The 23507-nt window shown below is 36.5% G+C and overlaps 1 protein-coding gene across 1 annotated transcript in view; it reads left to right on the top strand.

The window, feature by feature from the left end:
* mgl (low-density lipoprotein receptor-related protein megalin) overlaps nucleotides 1-23507 on the top strand; it is a 1043262-nt gene that overhangs the window by 1012902 nt on the left and 6853 nt on the right. The gene's annotated exons all lie outside the window — the stretch shown is intronic.

A 23507-nucleotide genomic window follows, 5' to 3' on the forward strand; every position in this document is an offset into this window, starting at 1 on the left:
TTCACACCACAGGTTTTGTGCAAGTTGATTGTTGTGTCCCTTGTCTGCCACTCCTGGTATAATGGTATAATTAGTCAGGAACAGCTCACTAGATGTGCCATCTCAAGGATGGATATACCTTCCCACCTTACATCAACAATTATGCCTCACTGAAAGTATAATGTCAGCCTTTTCCCATGTTCACCAACATGTAAAACTATGTGCTGCCAGTCATACCTACTCATAAACTGTTTGCTGGGTTACTGGGCAGAAATTTATTCCTCTGCTGCAAACTAATTGCTTCCATTTGAGGTCGGTGGTCAATTTATTGGCCTTCCAGTGTAGAATATACTATGGCAGAATAATAACACAGTAAAAAATAATAATTTAGTTGCTTAAATATCACAGTATTACTTTTTTGTATATTCTTCTCTGTTAACTTCCATATTTGAACTTTTGCATTATATAACTCAGCGTTTCCCAAACTTTTTTAGCCAAGGAACACTTTTCATCTGACAACATATTCACGGAACACTTACAAAACACAAGTTTAGCGAAAGCCAAAGAACTGTTTGCTAATATTTTATTACATATGATGCACTGTGCATCAAGAGCACCTTTATTTCCAACACATGTAATGCCAAAATTCAAATAACTGTCATCATACTTTCGTTTTGGTCTTTTATTAGTTGGTTCCTGTTTTTCACTTTAGATTTTTGGGGAACAAAAGGCTGTGATTGTTCGTCCTCACTTTGAAGTGTGACAATATTGTGTTTGTTTTCTTCGACCACAGTTGCACTACTAGAAGTACTTTGCTTCTTGTTTTAGAGTTCCTTTTTTTCAACCACAAATCCATGGTCATTTATTTTCATAATAATATTTTGAAATACTGTACTGATAATTATCAAAAAAATGTATACAAGGAAGTGAGTTTAGTTATGATATCAGTTCACTTCCTCCTCTCCTTCAACCCACGTCATCATCATCAGCCATTTTCAATCCACTGCAGGATGAAGGCCTCTCCAGCAACTTTCTAACTTTCAACCTCCTAACCTCCTTTGTAACTTTCCAGTTACAAAGGAGGTTAGGCAGGTGAAGGCAGATTACGAGAAATCTTTTTGGCAAAGGATGCAAAGAAAAACAGCAAAGAGTTCTTTACTTATGTAAACTCTAGAAGGAAGGGGATGAATCAGATTGGTCCACTTGATATCGATGGTTCAACTGTTGATGATCCTGCTCAGGTAGCTAACAAACTAAATGAATATTTTGCATCGACATTCACACATGAAGAGTTATTTAGGGAGGGGAATGCCGGAGGAGATGTGCAAATGTGACCCCAATTCACAAAGGCTTACAACTCTGGCAGTAAGCTAGAGAATCTTGTAATAACTGAGCATAAAGTGGATGAGAAATTGTTCAAGGTAAACACAAGAAAGGCACCTGGGGTGGATGGGATCTATCCAGTAATATTAAAGGAGGCAGCAAAGGAAGTAAGCAAACCCTTAGCCATAATTATGAGATCTTCCTTGGACTCAGGTACCCATAGACTGGAGATGTGCAAATGTGACCCCAATTCACAAAGGCTGACACAAGTAATTATAGACCTGTGAGTTTAACTTCTGTTCCAGGAAAATTAATGGAGGCACTGATTAAAAAAGCACTGCAGGATCATCTAGACAAGACTTCAGTTATAGCTCGGACTCAGCATGGTTTTGTTAAGGGAAAGTCTTGCCTGACCAATTTGATTGGATATTATGATGCAGTCACAAAAGAACTGGATGCAGGGAATAACTTTGATGTTATATATTTGGATCTTAGAAAGGCTTTTGATACTGTTGCACATGGAAGACTGCTGCACAAATTGGAGCAGTGTGGCAATGGTGGCAAATTGCTGCTATGGATAAAGGGATGGTTGAAGGTGAGAAGACAAGAGAGTGGTAATCAATGGACACTGCTCATCGGGAACTAATGTTATTAGTGGAGTCCCTCAGGGTTCAGTGTTGGGTCCATTATTGTTTTCTGTATTTATAAATGATATTGGTGATGGTATATCAAACTTAATGTCCAAGTTTTCAGATGATACAAAGGTTGGCAGGGTTGTTAAGGACACTACTGATCTGGAAACATTAAACAGATGGGCTGAGAGGTGGCAAATGAAGTTTAACATTGACAAATGTAAAGTACTACATATGGAAAACAGCAACCCCAGAGCAGTGTATCAACTCTGTGATACTACACTGACAGTGGTAGAGAATGAAAAGGACCTGAGGGTAATTGTGCAGGCAGATATGAAGTTCTCTGAGTAGTGCAGACGGCCTGCAAGTAGCTCATGGTGTCTTGTCAATGATATACAGGAATTTTTCTATCAGGGATATGGAGGTGATTATTCGCTTGTATAAAGCAATGGTCAGGCTACACCTAGAGTACTGTATACAGGTCTGGAGGCCTCATTTCAAGAAGGATTTAGAGCTGCTGGAATGAGTACAGAGAGGGGCAACAAGATTAGTGAATGGAACAAAGGGTTGCTCTTGCGAAGAAAGGCAAATTACAGTGTCTGGAGACTAGGCACCGGCAAGGTGATCTGATAGAGGTGTATAAAGCCTTGAATGGTTAGAGCATGCTCAATGCCGATGAGATCCATCCTCTTGCTCAAAATAATCACCTGAGAGGGCATAAATTCAGATCGAGGAAAGACAGATGTTGGATAGATGTGCAGAAATTTGCCTTTAGCCAGTGGGTAGTTGGTTGGTGGAACAGACTTCCATCCCTTGTTGTGGAAGTTGATTGCCTAAATAAATTTCAGGCTCAGCTGGACAGGTATTTCGAACAAACGGAGGGGTGAAATGGAAGTGCGTTTTTTTTTTTTTTTTTTTGGCTGATGCTGCATAAGCTTGCTTTCTTGCATCATATGCCTCTACTATTGCTACTAATGCCAATGCTAACTTTCCAGTTCCTTCTATTTTGTGCAATCCATTTACTACCCACTAACTCATGAATTTCATCTATCTATCTCTGCCGCTGTCTTCCAGGTTTTCTTCTAGCTACTCTTGGATACCATTCCGTTATTTTCTTAGTCCATCTGTCATCATGTCTTCAAGCTATGTGTCCTGCCCAAGACCATTTTAGTTCTTTAGTTTTGATAAGAATGTCCTTTACTTGAGCTTGCTGCCTAATCCATGTGTTTCTCTTCTTATCTAACAGTCTGATTCTCAATATGGTTCTTTCCATTCTTTGCTGTGTAGTTCTCAGCTTTTCTTCTATTCTTTTGGTGAGTGCCCAAGTTTCACTTCCATAAGTCATGGTGGGGAGTATACATTGGTTCATTATTTTATGTTTCAGACAAACTGGGATATTACTCTTCAGTATGTGACTATATTTCCTGAATGCTATCCATCCAAAATTTATTCTTCTCTTGAGTTCCAGCCATTTATCATTATTACAGCTAATAACTTGTCCCAGATAAGTATATGACTCCACCTTTTCAATTACTGCTCCTTCAATCATTATGTCCCTTTCTATGTTCTTGTTCATCATTACTTTTGTTTAAACCATATTTATCTTTAGTCCAAAATCCTTACTACCCACATACTCCAAGCTAAATCACATACTGGATCATCACATTGCTACTTTTTTGTAGGTGTCATTACCTCTATGCTTACTTTTCTATGCAAAGCCTCCCAAATAAAGTGTTCCATGGTCTATTTGATTATTAGTCTATGTGAATATATTAATAATCAAAAAAAAATTATGTTAAGTATTATAATGATACAAAAGTGGTGTACGCTACAAATATGCAAAATTTATTATTATTATTTTTTTAAATTATTAATTACGATTTTTCGCATAACACTTGTTCACATCTCACGAAACACAGTTTTAGAAACACTGATATAACTGATGCTGTATTTATTATAATTATTTTTATAACTACATATAATTACAGTTGAACTTGGTTATAATGAGCACGTAAATAATGAGATCATAGCTGTAACGAGCAAAAAGCCATAATGATTTTAATTTACGTTTATTCCCATACAATCACTCACTGTTATAACGAACGAGCATACTACACAGATATACCAAACAAATTTTGGTAACTATGCAAACATTCTTAATTGCTTGGGTAGTCAAAAAAACCAAATTCTTGGAATGAACATGAAAAGGGCGACTTAGCTTTATGACCACCTGCATCAGATTAGCAGCCAATTTTTGACCTTCTCCTTCGGGGACGGGTACTATACAATAGTTCATTGGTATTCCGCTTGTCGCATTACCCTATTTACAGATTGTCTTGTATTCACTGAACCATAAATTTATTTCGGGACTTTTAAGAATTTTGGAAATGGGACTTCTAAGAGCTTTTTATGCATTTCGGGAGTTCTAAGAACATTGTATACATTTCAGGCATCTAAGAATTTGTTTGCAGATCACTTTATCATTTTAAAGTAAAATCAGTTAGAAATGAACCCTTCCTTTGGAAACATGTCTACTAACAAAAGTGTCTCTCAATTCATGAAAAAGTCGAAATTATTCGTGAGCTAGAATGTGGTGCAAAAAATGTTGAAGTGTGTAAAAAGTTTTCTTTGTACTCTTCAAGTTTATTGCCATTGTGGAAGAATAAAGATTTTTACGTATTGGCACTGGAAAAGAAAATAACTGGGAAAAAAGAAAAAAAAAAAAATTAGAAAGTGTGAGGTTACAAACAGTGATGAAGCATTGCTTCAATGGTTTATCACACAAAGGAGTGCTGGATTTTCAATTGACAGTCCGATCTTGAAAGCTCAATCGGAAAAATTTGCTAAACACAATGATTTTGTGTGTAACAACGGTTGGCTGGATCGATTTAAAAACTTACATAACAATATTTATGCAAAAATTAGTGGAGAATATCGATCTGCAGATCCAATAATTGCAAATGAATGGATTGACTGTGTTTGAGCAAAAATCAGGAAAGATTTCAATGATGAAGACATCTACAATGCCAACGAAACAGGACTTTTTTTTTTTATAATTTGACACCTGACAATGCATTTAAATTCAAAGGGGGAAAATGTGTTGGTGGAAAAATATCAAAGGCTCGCTTGATGGTGCTTGTATGCACAAATATGATTGGAACTGATAAAAATCTGTTTGTTATCGGAAAATCATTAAACCTCGGTGTTTCAAAAACGTAAGGAAACTTCCTGTGGATGACACTGCAAACAAGAAAGCTTGGATGACTTCGGATATTTTTTGGCAATATGTAAATGATTGGAATAAGGAGCTATTCAAAAAGAATAAAAATATTTTATTGTTAGTTGATAACTGTTCTGCACATCCCCAGATTCAAAATTTGTTCAACATTAAGCTAGTGTTTCTGCCTCCCAATGTGACATCAATTTTACAACCAATGGACAAAGGTGTAATCAAGAGTTTGAAAGGATTTTATGAAAGGTTTCTAATTCTACATCTGATCAGCCAAAGAGAACAGAAACTTACCGAGTCTATATCGATATTGGAAGCTATAAATTTATGACCCCAGGGATTCACATCTGGTGAGTATGGGCTTGGCACACTCAGGGTCCTCAGCTGGATATCATCATTCTTCTCCTTCTTGGTGATTTCCTTTTACTTTCTCTCTCTCTCTCTCTCTCTCTCTCTCTCTCTCTCTCTCTCTCTCTCTCAGGGTAACTCAGAAATTTTTTTTGGCTGGTGCAGCATAAGCCTCAGGCTTCCTTGCACCATATGGCTAATAATAATAATAATAAATAATAACGTTACTTCAACAACCATATTGAATTGCTTCGAGAAATCGAAACTAAATTCAAATGAAATTTAAATTGTAGATGAAGAAAATGGAAATGAAGAAAACAACTTACCATTATCCGAATGGTAACAACGTTGTAGGTTTTAATACAGATAACATCAATGAATTTGTACAAATTCATTGATGTTATCGATGACAACTTATTAACTAGTGGTCTTCCTACAGAGAGTGACATTGTAGACACTGTGCTCAACAAAGATGATAACAATGATTGTGATGATGATATGAAGACAATTGAAAGTGAATCAAAATCTAACAAGCTCAAGGTGCAATGGACACATTAGTCAATTTTTTTGAAGGAACTGAGGCAATAATGAGACTTTTAATGCGTTGAGTGTTTTAAGGGGAAACTTAAGAAATATCAAAGTGAAATCTTTAAAATAAACATCAATTTTAAGATTCATAAATAAAGACTAATTGAAATCATGTTTATTATTAAATAGTATTGTTTTTAATTACAGAGAAATAAATTGTGTTTAGTATTAAATGTATGGCTTTAAAATTGCAGACAAATAAATTGTTTAATAATAAGCATATTGCAGTTCAGTTTATACAAGCATATTGCAGTTGCAGTTTATACAAGCATATTGCAGTTGCAGTTTATACAAGCATATTAATACAAATAATATGTAGGTATATACTTGTATTATTTTTTCTCTGTAATATTTCTTTTGTTTTTTGAATCTATCTTTTTATCAAGTTATTGAGAATTTAAAAAAAATAGGAGGTAGATTTAACTCATTACTGATATAAAATGTTCATTGTTTAACGACCCCAGGGGGTTCCCCATTTCCTCTATCATTGATATAGCGAGTAATGGTTATAACCAGGAAATTTTGTCGGTCTCTTGATGCTCGTTATAACCAAGTTCGACTGTATTTTCATATTTACGTATAGTTAATATAATTACTTTTTTAACTTTACATATAAATTTAAATACAGAATCATAGGGAGTAACAGAAGACTGGATCACATTAATTTTACCCTCAAGCAGCATATTATAGATAATTGGAATAAACTACATTTGATGATGACCAAAATGAATAATTTAGCAATATTCAAAATGGAATTGAATAGGAATGTACAGTATAAGTTATTGCAGAATTATTTATTTTTTATTTATCAGTTTTTTTCTGGCTCATTTAGAATAGATGACTGTAGATGATCATTCTCAGATAGCTGCCAAACTAAATGAGTATTTTGCCTCTACATTCACTCATGAGGAGTTATTCAAGGAGGAGAGAGCCAGATGTTTATCAAACTCTAACAGGAAGTTAAATGATTTTGTTATAATTGAGAGCAAAGTGAAGGAGAAATTATTGAAGTTAACATAAGAAAGGCACCTTGGTTAGACAGGATCTATCCAGTTATATTAAAGGCATGACAAAGGAAGTAAGCAAACCCTTAGCCATAATTATGAGAGCATCCTTGGACTCGGGGGAAGTCCCCAAGGACTGGAGATGTGCAAATGTATCTCCAATTCACAAAGGGTGACACGAGTAATTACAGACCTGTTAGTTTGACTTCTGTTCCAGGGAAAATAATGGAGTCACTGGTAAAAGAAGCATTGCAGGATCATCTAGACAAGACAGCAATAATAATTTAGACACAGCATGGGTTTGTCAAGGGGAAGTCTTGTCTGTCCAATTTGATTGGATACTATGATGTTGTCACAAAGGAACTGGATGCAAAAAATAATTTTGATATCATATACTTGGATTTCACGAAAGCTTTTGATACTGTTGCACATGGAAGACTACTGTACAAATTGGAGTAGTATGGTATTAAGGGCAAGTTGCTACAATGGATAAAAGGATGGTTGAGTGGGAGAAGACAGAGAGTGGTGATCAATGGACACTGCTCTTCATGGACTAATGTTATTAGTGGTGCCCCTCAGGGGTCGGTGTTGGGCCCACTGTTGTTTTGTATATTATCAATGATATTGATGAAGGTATATCAGGTTTAATATCTAAGTTTGCGGATGATACAAAGGTTGGCAGGGTTGTTAATAACAGTAATGACAGCAGGCTGCTGCAACAGGATCTGGAAAGGTTGGGTAGATGGGCTGAGAAGTGGAAACTGAAGTTTAACATTGACAAATGCAAAGTACTGCATATGTGTAGCAGTAACCCCAGAGAAATGTACCAACTATGTGGTGTTACACTCAGGGTAGTGGAGAATGAAAGAGACCTGGGGAAATTGTGCAGTCAGATATGAAGTTTTCTGAGCAGTGTGGACAGGCTGCCAGAGTAGGTCATGGGGTCTTGTCATTGATATACAGGAATTTTGCAAGGAGGGATAAGCATGTGATTATCCCCTTGTATAAGGCAATGGTCAGACCCAACCTTTGCGTACAGCTGCAAGCCTCATTTTAAGAAGGATGTAGAGTTGGTAGAATGAGTACAGAAAAGGACAATAAGGCTGGTGAAGGGAACAAAGGGTTGCTCTTATGAAGAAAGGCTTAAGTTCTGCAAATTGCAGCTTCTGGAGACTAGGCACTTGCGAGGTGATCTGATTGAGGTTTATATGGCCTTGAATGATCAGTACAACAAACTGTATAGAGAAATAGAGTGGGTCTTTAAATCAAAATGTCTTATAATGGGTGATTTTAACTTTCCAGATATTGACTGGAATTTGTGGGTTGGTCATTTGCACACTATCAAGACTTTTGTGGATTTATTGGATGACCGTTTTTTACAGCAGCATGTTATAGAGGCAACCAGATGAGTAATACTCTTGATCTGATTGTCAGCAGTGATTGTTCATGCATTAAAAATCTGCAAGTAAAAGACCCACTGGGTGGCAGCTACATCAGTACACTGGATGGCAGTGTACTGATGTAGAATTTAATTAAAGACAAAACTACTGTCAATGGTAAAGGGAAAGGATTTTTCTTTTATAAGGTTGACTATAGAGGTCTCATACAGTTCGTAAATTGTGTGTAGTGAGGCCAACTGATGATGTTTCTAACAGCAAATTCTAAATGGGATGCATTCAAAGAATTGATCTTGAAAGCTACTAAGCTTTTCTTACCAACTAAGAAGTACTGTTCAAGGTATAGGCCTAAATGGTTGTCAGATAAACTAATGAGATTCGTGACAGAAATAAAAATGCATGAGATGCATATAAATTATCAAGTAACACAGAAATTTTGGTATATATAAGCTTGCCTGTAACCAATCCCAAAGGAGGTTAGGCAAGCGATGACTGATTATGGTAAATCTCTGGCAAAGGATGGAAATAAAAACAGCAATGACTTCACATGTAAATAGCAATGACTTCACTTATGTGAAGTCATTGCTGTTTACATGTAAACTCTAGTTTACATGAAAACTCTAGAAAGAAGGGGACAAATCAGATTGGTCCACTTCATATCGATGGTTCGACTGTTGATGAACCTGCTTGGGTAGCTGAAAAACTGAATGAGTATTTTGCATCTACATTCACACATCATGAATTCTATTGGGAAGCAGAGACCAGAAGTATATCAAACTCTAAGAGGGAGCTAAATGATTTTGTTAACAACTGAGAGGAAAGTACAGGAGAAATTGTTGAAGTTAAACATAAGAAAAGCATCTGGGGAACAAAGAAAAAAAAACATAAGAAAAGCATAATTATGGCTAAGCAAACCCTTAGCCATAATTATGAGAGAATCCTTGGATTCAGGGGAAGCCCCCGTGGATTGGAGATGTGCAAATGTATCCTCATTTCACACAGGGGGACATGAGAAATTACAGCCCTGTTAGTTTAACTCCTGTTCAAGGGAAAATAATGGAGTCACTGGTTAAAGAAGCATTGCAGGATCATCTAGACAAGACTGCAGTTACAGTTCAGACAGCATGGGTTTGTTAAGAGGAAATGTCTGACAAATTTGATTGGATACTACAATGTGTTCAAAAAGAAACTGAATATAAAAAATAATTTTGATATCATATACTACTGCAATACGATCTAGAAAAGTTGAGCAAATGAGCTGAGAGGTGGCAACTGACGTTTAACATTGACAAATGCAAAGTACTGCATATGGGCAGCAATAGTAACCCCAGAGTAACATACCAACAATGCAGTACTACACTCAGAGTAGTGGAGAATAAAAGAGACCTGGGGGTGATTGTGCAATCAGATATGAAGTTTTCTGACAGTGCAGACAGGCTGCCAGAGCAGGTCATGGGTTATTATCAGTGCTATACAGGAATTTTGCTAGTAGGGAAAAGGGGATATGATTATCCCTTTGTATAAGGCAATGGTCAGGCCACGCCTTGAGTACTGCATACAGGTCTGGAGGCCTCATTTTAGGAAGGATGTAGAGCTGCTGGAACAAGTTAGCATTAGCATTAGTAGAGGCATTTGATGCAAGAAAGCAAGCTTATGCAGCATCAGCTAAAAAAAAAAAAAAAACCCACTTCCACTTCACCCCTCTGTTCGTTCCAAATACCTGTCCAGCTGAGCCTTAAACTTATTTAGGCTATCAACCTCCACCACAAGGGATGGAAGTCTGTTCCACCAACCAACCACCCGCTGGCTAAAGGCAAATTTCCTCACGTCTATCCTACATCTGTCTTTCCTCAATTTGAATTTATGCCCTCTCAGGTGATTTTTCTGAGCTAGAGAAAGAATCCCATCAGCATTGAGCATGCTTAAACCATTCAAGGCTTTATACACCTCTATCAGATCACCTCGCTGGTGCCTAGTCTCCAGACACTGTAATTTGCAAAACTTAAGCCTTTCTTCGTAAGAGCACCCCTTTGTTCCATTCACTAATCTTGTTGCCCTTCTCTGTACTCGTTCCAGCAGCTCTACATCCTTCTTGAAATGAGGCCTCCAGACCTGTATACAGTACTCTAGGTGTGGCCTGACCATTGCCTTATACAATGGAATAATCACCTCCTTATCCCTGCTGGAAAAATTCCTGTAAAAGTTCAGAGAAAGACAATAAGATTGGTGAGGGGGGAAACAAAGGGTGCTCTCACAGTGCACCCATTTGTTCCCCTTAGAGAGGCTTAAGTTCTGCATATTGCAGCATCTGGAGACTAGGCACCTGTGAGGTGATCTGTTTGAGTTGTATAAGGCTTTGAATGGTTTCAGCATGCTCAATGCTGATGGGATTCTTCCTGATGCTCAGGAAAATTTTATGTGAAAATTTTGGCTGCTGATAGCTCGAAGCTGAATGAATAAATTAGAGTTATTTTGAATTAGTTCATGCTTGATGTGTTTGAAATCTGTGGAAATTCGCCTTTAGCCAGTTTTTTTTTAGTTTTAGTTTTTTTTTTTTTTTTTTTAGGAGCATTAGCAACTAAGGCCATATTGCTCCGGGATATGCGGTGGTCATTCCCTGACCTTTCCGCATCCTCCGTATTTGGTTGATTGCCAGAACAAACTTCCATCTGTCATTGTTGAAATTGATAGCTTAAATTCAAGGAAGAAATTGAGTTTTGGACAAAATTTTGCACGGAATGGATAGGTGAAATGGGAATGGGTTTTTTTTTGGCTGATGTATAAGCTTGCTTTCTTGAATAATATGCCACCACTATTGCTAATTCCTAATGTATGAATTTAAATGCAAAATACTGATCAGTTTGTCAGACCTGAGCAGGATCATCAACAATTGATTCATCAGTATCAATTGGACAAATGTGCTTTATCCTCATCCTTGTAGTATTTACATAAGTAAAGAAGTATTTTTATTTTCTTTGCATCCTTTGCCAAAGATTTCTCATATCAGCCTTACTTCTTCGTGACTTGATTATAGATTAGTTTATATCTGCCATAGACTTGTGTTTCACTTGATAATTTATATCCATCCCATGTATTTTTCTTCTCTGCCATGAGTTTCATTAGTTCAGCTGACATACATTTAAGTCTAAATCTTGAACAGTATTTCTTAGTTGGTATAAAATGCCTAGTAGCTTCTATGTTTATTTCCTTGAATATTTCCTGTTTAGAATTAGCTGATGATAACATCCTCAGTTGGTGCCATTGTATAGAATTTAAAAATTGTCTGTGACGACTGTATTTGCCTTTACAACAGTAAAACCCTTTCCTTTACTCTTTATGTTAGTTACATCTTTAAGTAAATCCCACATCAATACACTGTCATCATGCTCACCTAGTGGTTCTTTTGTCTGCAGATTCTTAATGCATGAGTAATCACTGCTGATAATCAGATCAAGAATATTATTTTCTCTTGGTGCCTTTCTATCATGCTGCTGTAGAAAACAGTCATCCAGTAAATTCATAAAATCTTACTAGTATGTGTAGGACCCAGCCACAAGTTCTAGTCCAGCAGTTCCCAACCGGTGGTTCGCGAAACCCTGGAGATTTGCAAAAGTGTTCCGGGGGTTCGCACTAAAAATTCTGTAATAGCGTCTGCTTAGATTTACATAGGTATATTATTGTAAACTACAAAATATAACTAATAATAAACAATAAAGTCAAATAAAATTAAATAAAAAGTAAAGAACTGCCAAAGAAAGAAACCACATCTCCCACAATTCCTTATAATCATTTTACTATCTTACAGTATATCATGTTAAATAAATATCTAAAATTATTTCTTGACTAAATGTCTAAGAGTATGAAAAAGGTTGTTTATGCATGGGTAATGTGAGATATAATCAAATGATGCATGCGTACTACCTGGGTAGTAGAAATGATGGAAGTGCATTACCCATGCATAAACAACCTTTTTCATATTCTTAGACTTTTAGTCAAGAAATATTTTTAGATTAAACCATCATGCATCTCTCATATTGTGGAGTTATACTTCATAACTGGGTTGTGACTATTGTAACAACAGTGTACCTGCCCACCCACCAATGAGTAAGCCAACAAGCTTCAAAACGGTGACATCTGGGAGGAGGTATCCGCTGAGAATAAGTAACATTATTCTTGTCCACTGGAGAAGTTACTTATTCAAAGTAGTGCAATACCTCGGCAACTCATTGTGAAGGTATTCGCAATGTGAGATATAATCAAACAATTTATGCATACATTGTTTGATTATATACTACCTGGGCAGTAGAAACGATGGAAGTGCATTATCTATGCCTAAACAACCTTTTTTAAATAAATATGTTTTCCATGCTAATTTTTTTTTTTCATTCTTAAGGATCATTGTTGTATAAGTACTTTTTTTTAGAACCTATAGTACTTAGTACCGTGCAAAGGTTGAAAAGATGAAAGAAGATACTTGTTGCCATTAGACTTGAACTTCTGCAGATTGTAATTTTCAGGAAATACGTATGAAGGAAGGTTGTTCCAGAAAACAGAAGTCAAATGAATAAATGAGGAAGAAAAAAAGTTGGTTCTGTGGAATTGAACTTCGACAGTAAAAAGATTTTGACTGGTTGCAGCAGATGCGCGGATTTTCACGTGTTCGGACTGCTTTGAAAGAGAGAGAGCGGAAATTATAAAAGCCAATTCAGAAGAACAGTGTCCATGCAAGTAACTATAGAAAAGGCATGCAACAGAAAGAGAACGTCTATGAGACAGAGAGTGGAGAGACTCTGTTACAGCTGAGACATTAATTAACCTAACTGCCCTCTTTTGAATGGAATCTAGAGGCCTGTGAGAGGTTTTGGTGACACCGCCCTAGATGTAGGCCGCCTCCGTAGCCAGGTGGGAAGGAGCAGCAGTGCGTAGCACACGCTTCTTGATTAGACCGGGGTTCGAGCCCGTCACCACCAAATACGGAGGATGCGGAAAGGTCAGGGAATGACCACCGCATATCCCGGAGCAATATGGCCTTAGTTGCTAATGCTCCTAAAAACGAAATAACAAACAAACCTAGATGTAGGAACAATATTTCATGATAGGCCAGATTTGCAATTTTAACAGAATAAACAACTGTTTGGATGAAAAGTAATGCTGAGAGTGAAAGAGAAAACCCAGTTTTTTGGATGCAGAGGAAGCAATATTTGTAATGTGCTTTATGCCAAGAGGAATTAGAAGTCTGAGTAATCCCCAAGATCTTGCCTAGAAATTGGAGTGTCATCGAAGATAAGCATAGGAGCAGAAGAATATTTTTTGCGAGATATAAGACAGTGCTGACTTTTAGAAAGATTGAAATTAAGTTTTCTTTGCCCCACTGAAGAATTACCTGGAGATCCGCATTTAAGGAATTGGTAGTGGATATTCAAGAAGTTAAACTGTAAACAGGGCAGGGTTTCTAAAACTGGAAAGTTGAAAGCAATGTGCTATCATCAGCAAAACTATGGATAGGATTTCCGGTCAATGGAAGAAGGCCATTAATATACAAGAGGAAAAGAGTGTGCGAAAGAACTGAATCTTGGGGAACACCAGCATTAGTGGAGAAGTTAGAAGACAGAGAGCTGTCTACCATCACTCACAGTGAGCGGTCAGAGAGAAAACTGGATACCCAATTACAAAGAACAGCTGGCAAACCATAAGATGGAAGCTTATTTAGAAGAACTCTATGTCAAACACGATCAAAAGCCCCTGAAATGTCAAGAGAAATGGTTGAGTTTCACCAACTTTTCCAATGAATTTGTCAATAGATGGGTAACATAAGCCAGAATATCACCAGTGGAACGACACTGACGGAATCCATACTGGCGATCGTTGATCAGATGAAAGATTTCTAGATCGTTTTAAGAATTGGTAGTTAATTGATTTCTCCATTACTTTGGAAAGAGTAGAAGTAATTGCAATGGGACGATAATTGGATGGAAGGGATTTGTCACCCTTTTTTTAGGAACTGGCTGGATATGAGCAAATTTCCAAGCAGAAGGAAAAACACCTTTGGAATAAGAAAGTGAAACAAGACTACACAAAACAGGAGTAAGTTCAAGGACACAGGTTTTGAGAACAAGTGGAGAAATACCATCAGGACCTTGAGCTTTCGTAGCATCAGATTCATAAAAACGATCAACATACTTTTGACGGAAAGCCACAGGAATGGAGTGTACTGGGAATGGTTTGAGGTGATTTACCAAGTTATCAATACATGAGTTGGAAGAAAAATAGGATAGCAGGTCATTCTTATCTTTGGCTAATGTGGCAACAGAACCATCTGGTTTTGACAGAGGTGGGAACAGAGATGGGCAGAATTTGGCTTTAATAGCTTTGGAAAGAGACCAGAATGCTCGGCTACTATTTGGACAAGAAGCAAGTTTTCTATTCTTAGCCTGTTCGAAATCTGGTTCGTACTGATTAATAATTGCTTTACAGAGTATAAATAATACTTAATAATAATTTTTATTATTACACAGTGTCGCTTATAAAAACGTACTGGGAATATTTTATAATAAAAAAATCAGTACTATAACCCTGGGGGCTCACATCTGGTGAGTATGGGCTTGGCACACCCAGGATCCTGAGCTGGATATCATCATTCTTCTCTTGCAGCATAAGCTACAGGCTTCCTTGCACCATATGGCTAATAATAATAATAATAATAATAATAATAAAATTATACAATTTCAGAAAATATAGGCTTAGGGGTTCGTGATAAAAATATTATGTTGAAAAGGGGTTCGCGAGTCAAAAAAGTTTGGGAACCACTGTTCTAGTCAATATCTGGAAAGTTAAAATCTGCTTTTATAAGACATTCTGATTTACTTCCCACTCTATTTCTCTGTACAGTAGTTCATTGTACTCATTAGAGTCATTAGTCCTATAACACACTCCTACTCTCATTTTTGCTTTCCCAGTTGTGTTTATGTCACAACAAACTGACTCAACATTGTGCTGGCCACCCATGTCAACGGGAAGCACTGCCTTAGATTTAATATTTTTATTAACTAAGAGCATAACCTTTCCACCTCTGCTATCCTGTCTGTCCTTCCTGTACACATTGTACTTCCCATATTCCAATTGAGCATCACATATGTCTCAGTGACACCATGTCTCTGCTATTCCTATAATGTGTGCATTTCATGACTTAATCAATACTTCAAATTCAAACTTATTTACAATGCTCCTAGCATTAGTCTACATGCAAGTATACATGCACCTGTTCTTACTCTTGGCTACCTTAACCCAGCCCATGTATTCGTTTGTTCCATGATGACCCACAGTAGAGCCTGAAATCCCAGACACCTTGCTTTCCAAGCTACTGCATGTACCGATAGTAGCAATGCAAGAATCACTTTCACCTCTACCTGCAGCTCTAAACTATTAGTCTGCGTATCCCCCCCAAAGCTAGCAGTTTTTCAACCATCTATCGCAGCTTCCATAGCATAAACAAATATTCTTGCACCCCTTCTATTCAAGTGTATCCCATCCCTGCAAAAAGTCTCTCCTGTTAACAAGTACAGACCATGCTGAGAAAAACTCTACCCCATTAACCTTGCACACACTCTCTCCACGGTTGAATTTATTGAGCTTGCATCATATACTCCCTCCTATCGTGTCTGTGCAGAATTGCAGACACTTTCAAATTTAACCCTAACTGATGACCTTTTTTCAACATTGACTGTACTTGTTAAGTAAGTATACATATCTTCTACTCTTGATGTCATTAGTGCCAACATATACAACAATATCACTTTTTCTGCCTTTAAAAGATATCTGCTCTACAACATCATAAACTTTTCTCCTGGCAGATATACTCCGGTCCCATTCCACTTATCCTTTTTGCACAATATATTTCCCATTTCCCCGACAATAGAGTCACCAATGTTAGCTAACGCCTATTGGACCAATGAATTGTGCCTTGGGGATTGCCACTGTATTTCCTGATGCACTAGTGCAAGCTCTGTCATTGATGTGGTCAGCTGAGAGCTTGTTGGGCTACTCAATTTATATCCTTCGAGGACATCCACCCTGTTCTTCAAGCTCTCATAAAGGCCCATAACAACGCTGAGTTGGCACCTATCATCCTCATTCTCTTTACATCAAGCACACACAAAAAAACTCCCCCTTGGCAATGTCATGTTTATCAATATCATCAATATCACTGATAGCTCCACAAACATCAAACAAGCACACCCCTCCTCAGTTCTTCCCCGAGCCATGGCATTCCCATTACCTTGAGCCTTTTGCTTTGCTGCACTGATCTGAGGCATGATTTCAGTTCAATTTCAATATAATTAAAAATACTACACTAAACTCATATCCCAATACATCAATAATGCTATGCACCGGTTATGCCATAAAGTTTACGTTATCGAATATATATATATATATTTCAATAAAAAAAATTTCAGAGCTGCAAGGCTCAATAACTTCCACGATTTTTCAATATATTAAAAAAAGTAAGAGAATACCTCATTCTTTTTTGTGGAATGCTTCTAGTCAATTCTCTCCAAATGTAACGAATAAAATAAGATGAAAAAAACGAATTAATGAATTCCCTCACTCATAGAGATATGACCAAATTCGATGCGCAATGGAATCGAAAGCCGACAGCCCCAACCCAACCCAACCCCGAAACACATCAAACCACCGCAGCAAGACCATGAGTGTGAGAAGACATGGTGTCAGAATAAATAATTAAAACTGCTTCCAATAATAAATAATTAAAATCACTATTACAATCATGATTAAAAAGATTAAAATCACAATTAAAAAAGTTAAAATCACAATTAAAATTTGGATGAACGCTCAAATTAAATGAAATGCACAGCTGTTTCCCTTCCGTGAGCAGACCATGCTTTTCGGCTGATAGCTGTGTTCACAGGATGGGAATATTGCGATGTGTTTGTGTGTGTATTTGACTCTTAAAATAGAGAGATTATTTATATTGACGCATGCGTAAAAAAGATCAGAAATCTGAAATTAGGTAAGGACGTCGCACATTGATAGAATTTTCGTGTAGTTTCGTTTCAAGCGTTTCAGCAATCAATAATTTTATGTAATTGTGTTGTATGTTTAAAATTTCCGCTTCATTGAATAGGAATACGTGACCATCATTGACCGCATGAAAGGGCAACTCCAATGCGTTTGCGCACGCTGTGTGGATGGAAGCAGCATGTTGCTTGGCACGTAAATCTAAAGTACAGCAAGTGGACCCCTCATACGATGAATCACACTGACTAAGCGAAATCTTGTATACAAGATCAATTACCTGTGCCAAACAAGAAGGAAGAAATGTGTGATTTTTTAATATATTATGGAGCTTCTGCATGGGCCTGGCTATAATTTTGAATTCAGTATTTCTAAAGAGTTTATTGAGCTGCCTGTACCATTGTTCGACGTACGGTATGAAAATAAAGTGTTTTATTGGTTTTATTAATGGGTATCGTATTCGCTGTTTTATTTTTAGTCTGTAATCTGATTTGATTAATAACGGAGTGAGGATAGCCTCTATTTAAAAACATGTCAGTTAGTGTAACAATTTCTAAGTTTAGGGTGGGTTCAGAAGTGGAATATTTGTAAGCGTTGAAAAACTGGTTAAATATAATGGATGTCTTATACGTGAATGGATGATAACTCCGGTAATGCAGGTACATCCCCGAATTGGTGGGTTTTCGGTAAATGCTAAATCATATTTTTTTGCATGTCACATGTGAGAGTGAAATTTAAGAAATTCAGGACTTTTGTTTCTATCTGTTCTTCCTCCAATGTAAAATGTAGTCTCGTATGAATATTGTTGAATACCAGTAGAATGTCCTGAGTGGTGTTATGATCTGTTATAACAAGTATATCGTCAATATATCTCCCATAGTAAGTAATGTGGAGAAGAAACGGAGTTAAATGAATGTCCTCGATATTGACAAGATAGATTTCTGCTATAAGACCACTCAGGTTCAAGCCCATCGGTAAACTGAAAACCTATTTGTATATATTGTCTTTAAACGCGAAATAGTTAGCTTCAAGAAGCTTGATTAATTAAAAAAAATTTTTTTTGGATAATTTAGCATAATTTATCACGATAGTATCGTTATTTAACAGTTCCCAAACTACATCGAGAGCGTAGTCTACATTTACATTGGTGTGAAAAAAAAAAAAAAAAGGTAAAGTGCAGCCATTATCAACTCACTGCAGGATGGAAGCCTCCTCAACAATTCATGCTGAGGGAAATGGACCATAATATGCCACGCTGGTCCATTGCGGGTTGGCAGATCGACCATATTCAGCAGTCAGGGGCTTGAACCCCTGTCTACTCAAAGAGCGTGTGCTACTGCACTCCCGCTCCTGACCACTCGGCTACGGAGGTGTACAAGGAGGTAACATCTAATGAAAATAATTTATCATCACGATTAAAATATTTTAATCTTTTTAATCGTGATGATAAATTTTAACATTTTTAACGCTGTTAATCATTTTAACAGTGATTTTAATTATTTATTATCGGAAGTGGTTTTAATTATTTATTATCGGAAGTGGTTTTAATTATTTATTCTGATGCAATGTCTTCTCACACTCATAGTCTTGCTGCGTTGGTTTGATGTGTTTCAGGGTCGGGTTGGGCTTTCGATTCCGTTGCGCGTCGAATTTGGTTGTATCTCTATGAGTGAGGGAATTCATTAATTCGTTTTTTTCATCTTATTTTATTCGCTATATTTGGAGAGAATTGACTGGAAACATTCCATGAAAAAGATTGAGGTAATCTCTTACTTTTTTAAATATATATTTTAATATTGTGCTTACAGTATATATATAAAAAAAAAAAAAGTAAAGTGCAGCCATTATCAACCCACTGCAGGATGGAAGCCTCCTCAACAATTCATGCTGCAGTATATATATATATATATATATATATATATATTTTTTTTTTATCCCCTACTAAGTTTACATTATTATAAGAATTCTTTATAAACTTGTTTACATTATTATAAGAATTCTCTATATCCTATCAAATTTACGTTAGTATAAGAATTCTCTATATCCTATCAAGTTTACGTTATTATAAGAATTCTCTATATCCTATCAAGTTTACATTATATGTATTATGATATAACATTCTTCTTCTTCTTCTTCTTCGGTGTATCTGTCTATCGACTGGTTTGCACCTTTAATGAGTTGTTTCCATTTCTCCCGGTCTTGTGCTAGGTGTTTCACTTCGGCATAGCTTCGAAGCCCAGTGTCCTTCAGAATTGTATTTATGATGGTATTTCTTGGTCTTCCTTGTTTTCTTTTTCTCGGTATTTTGCCTTCCAGCACATCCATAACATCCCCCTATGCCTCGTGGTGTATCTGATAAATTGTAGTTGTCTTCTAATTCTTCTTAGCAATTCTCTTTCTTCTCCTACACATTGTAAAACCATGTTATTACTAATTTTTTCTGTCCCGCTAATCTTTTCCATTCTTTGCCAGCACCACATCTCAAAAGCCTCTAGTTTTTTCAAGTAGGTTTTGTTTAATGTCCATGTCTCTGCTGAATACAAAGCAATTGACCAAATGTATGTTTTCATAATTCTTTTTCTTAGGTCTAGTGACATATTTCTTTTGCTTAGTAAAGAGATTTTACCTCTAAATGCTTGTTTTTTGATATCTGAATTTTGTTACCTGTTCTATTTTTTCTCCATCAGTTTCAATGTGAAATTGTTTTGGATTTTTACTTATCATCATAATCTTTGTTTTATTAGTGTTAATCTTCATTCCATATTTCTTCACTTTCTTAGTTAACTGTTTTAGCATATTGGATAACATTCTTGGGCTACCTGCAAGGATTACCTGATCATCTGCAAACTTGATTGTGCTAAGTGTTCTTCCACCTATCTTTATACCTAACTTTTTACCATCAACTGCTTCTTTGACTATTAATTCTTCTTTGACTATTAATTCTGCAAATATATTAAATAAACCTGGGGAAAGCAGGCACCCTTGCCTCACTCCTCTCCCTATTTTTGCTGTTTCTGTCAATTCTCTGTTTAACCTGATGATGGCCTTTTGTCTTTTATACAAGTCAAATATTAGCCTTATTAATCTTTGTGGACATCCCATGTTTTCTAGGAGAGAAAAAGCTCATTCCAAATTACCATGTCAAATGCTTTTGCATAGTCAACAAAGCACACATACAGATTCCTGCCATTGTTTATCATTCTTTCGCCTAAGAATCTTAAAGTTCCTATTGCTTCTTTTGTAGATAAGTTCTTTCTGAACCCACACTGTGTATCCTCTAAAAAGTGTTCGATGTAGGATTCTATTCATATTTTTATGATTTTTAAGAGAATTTTTGATGCATATGATATGAGGCTGATGGTTCTGTAGTCTTGGTTGGTGCAGATTTTTTTGGTATTATAACTTTTTTTTGGTATTGGTACATTGTACAACATGACGGTTCTACAATGTTCTTCTGGCCATTTTCCTTCACTTTCAAAATCAGTCCAAAAATAGTGATTGCTTGACTTGATCTCCACTGTTCTTTATTAATTCTACTGTAATATTATCTACACCAGGAGCTTTGTTGTTGGGAAGTAACTTTAAAGCTAACTCAAATTCTTCTTTTAATATTTGATCTTGTTTTAAGTTTTGTTGTTCTCCTTTGTCATCATATTTCCAAGTGTAACTACATGGTTCCATGTATAAATCCTCTAATACTTTATCCATGTCTCTTGCTGTTCTTTTGCATCGAGAATGGCATTATCTTTTTCATTCCCGATTGCTCCGGAGCAAATTCCATTACATTTTCTTGTTATTTCTTTAATTTTCTTGTAGGCCCTATCTGTTCGTCCATACTGCATTAAGGTTTTGATTTCTTGACATTGTTCTGTCCACCATTTATCTTTTGCTTTTCTGAATTCTCTATTAATTTCATTATTGAGAACATGGTAATTATTTTTTCCATCTTTTGTTTTCATATTTTTGAAGATTTTTCTTTGATCCATCATTTGAATGATGTCTTCTGTTATCCATGGTTTTATTTTTGCCTTGCTTCCATTTCCCAGAAATTTATGAGCTGCTTTGTTTATAGTTTCTTTAATGTTATTCCACATCTGGTCAATATTGTTTATCATACTTTCCTTATTTACCTCATTATAGCTTTTGTAGTACTCTGGAACAGTATGCTTATTTCTTCGTTCTTTAGTTTTTCTAGGTTCCATTTATTATTTATTTTCCTTCCATTAATTTTTTTTAGCTTTAGCTCTGTTATCATTTTCACTATTGAATGGTCACTGTCCACAACTGCTCCTGGAAAAGACATGGCTTTTTTTACCTGATTGCGGTAGTTTTGTTTCACCAGAATGTAGTCTAACTGATATCTACGAAAATCTCCAGGATTTTTCCACGTATGCCTACATCGTAGTGGCACCTGAAACCAAGTGTTGGCTACTATAAATCTTTCTTGACTACAGAAATCAATTAGCCGTTGTCCCCTCAAATTTCTTGCTCCTAGTCCGAAATCTCCAACAATATTTTCTTCTCTTTTGTCTCCCACAACTGCATTCCAGTCTCCCATTATAATTATATTATCATTTGATTTCGTTTTTCTCAGTTCTTCCAATTGTTGTTGTTATTATTATTATTAGCCATAATGTGCAAGGAAGCCTGAGGCTTATGCTGCACTGGCCAAAAAAAAAAAAAAAATTTCTGAATTACTCCATGAGAGAGTGAGAGAGAGAGAGAGAACGAACAATAGTTAGAAGTAGAAGGGAATCACCGAGAAAGAGAAAAATGATGTTCGTAGATCTCTTCTACTGTGTCTTCATCGCTGTTTGATGTAGGCATGTAAACTTGTATTATTACAAAATCAACTGGAGCTGCTGCAAGACGGGTGATTATAATCCTGTTACTGATTGTTTCCACATCTGTCAAGCATGATGAAAAACGTTTTGACATAATAATTGCAATGCCTCCCTGACCTTTATCACTTTCTGAATGTATTATTTATATTCTCCGCTGAGGAATTCTCATGCATCTTTCCAACGGGTTTCAGCCAGTCCAAGAACATCTAGTTTATTCCTTTTCATCTCTCTTTTAACATTCTCTAATTTTCCAATCTGTAGCATAGTGCATACATTCCATGTTCCAATTCCAAAACAGGGATTTCGCTTGCTGACAGCCTGGAAAGCCCTGCTACTTTCCCTGCCGGGCCCGACATTATATTGCCTATATGCATTGTTGATCCCAGAATTGCCAGTTACTCTAATTCCTCTTTGACTGCTCATCATTGGTTTTCTTGGGAAAAGAAAAAATAACAGGGTGGTTTCCCCTTGCCTTCCCTGCAGGTAGTAACCTTCACTGTCTGAGGCTGTGGTTGCTGTCGTTGGCTTTTAAGAAGCTCTTCCACCACCAGACCTAGGTCTCCCAATCTACCTTGTTGGTGACCACTGCGCAAGCCCAGTTTCATCGCGTGTTGAATATGGCCTTGCACAGTCTCCCATCTCTCATTAGCATCTGATCTAGTTTCCCACTGGGGTTATAACCCAACCTTCCACTAAGTTGCTCAGGTCCCACCGGCGTGGAGGTGAGAGTGGTATTGGAATGGAGAGGCTAGGTGATTTTCTAGAGAAATCATGAACCCCTTTTTTTTTACAAAATTACATTTACAAATTACATTTGTAAATTCTAAGTAGTTATAATAGATAATAAATTTATCTGTTGCCAACCTATGTGATTCAAACTCTCTTGCAACATATTTGTGATACTATATCTGCACCAAATCACCGATACTAAAAGTGTTCGTACATTATTATCTTTCTTTTTTTTTTAAAATAAATAAATGCACAAGGCATAATACTTTAAGAGTTTGGTATCTATATATGATATCGGTGTTTAGATACACCATAGATAACTCTTAAGAAACTACAAAGTGGTTGTTGGCGGCATCATTTGCTCTTTCTCATATTGTGCTCTGCCTTCACGACGAGTTGCC

The sequence above is a fragment of the Mastigoproctus giganteus genome, chromosome 9, assembly GCF_048544385.1.
Source record: "Mastigoproctus giganteus isolate SK-2022 chromosome 9, ASM4854438v1, whole genome shotgun sequence".
In the NCBI taxonomy this organism is placed as follows: domain Eukaryota; kingdom Metazoa; phylum Arthropoda; class Arachnida; order Uropygi; family Thelyphonidae; genus Mastigoproctus; species Mastigoproctus giganteus.